This window comes from Monopterus albus, unplaced genomic scaffold (genome assembly GCF_001952655.1).
Source record: "Monopterus albus unplaced genomic scaffold, M_albus_1.0 scaffold355.1, whole genome shotgun sequence".
In the NCBI taxonomy this organism is placed as follows: Eukaryota; Metazoa; Chordata; class Actinopteri; order Synbranchiformes; family Synbranchidae; genus Monopterus; species Monopterus albus.
In genome coordinates, this window is record NW_018128235.1 from 32329 (window position 1) to 32670 (window position 342).

Here is a 342-nt window from a genome sequence, read left to right on the forward strand (position 1 = left end):
CATGCAGCATACATTGTTATATTCTTGTATATTTTTTTTCTACTATATTGCTGCATCTGCGCTGCTTAAAGTGCCTTAGATTTTGTGCCTTAGACTTTGTGTTATTTATCTACTTTATATTTCATTTGTATTTTGTGGTATTCATGTGGATGGCAAAGTAAGAATTTCATTGTACAGGGAAACACGTTTCCTAACTGTGCATATGACAAATAAACACTTTGAACTTGAACTTTGATTCTGAAAACTCATCTGGGGCTTCTGGTGTTCTCTCAGCCTCAAATGTACTTGGTGTCGGTGCATAGTCTCTATCTGATGCTTCCACAGTGCTGTGGAACCCAGGAG

General features: G+C 37.4%; 1 protein-coding gene across 1 annotated transcript in view; it reads right to left on the reverse strand.

The window, feature by feature from the left end:
- The window catches only part of LOC109974967 (receptor-type tyrosine-protein phosphatase mu-like), a gene marked incomplete at its 5' end in the record, with an annotated part of 97770 nt that overhangs the window by 19312 nt on the left and 78116 nt on the right, over positions 1–342 (reverse strand). The gene's annotated exons all lie outside the window — the stretch shown is intronic.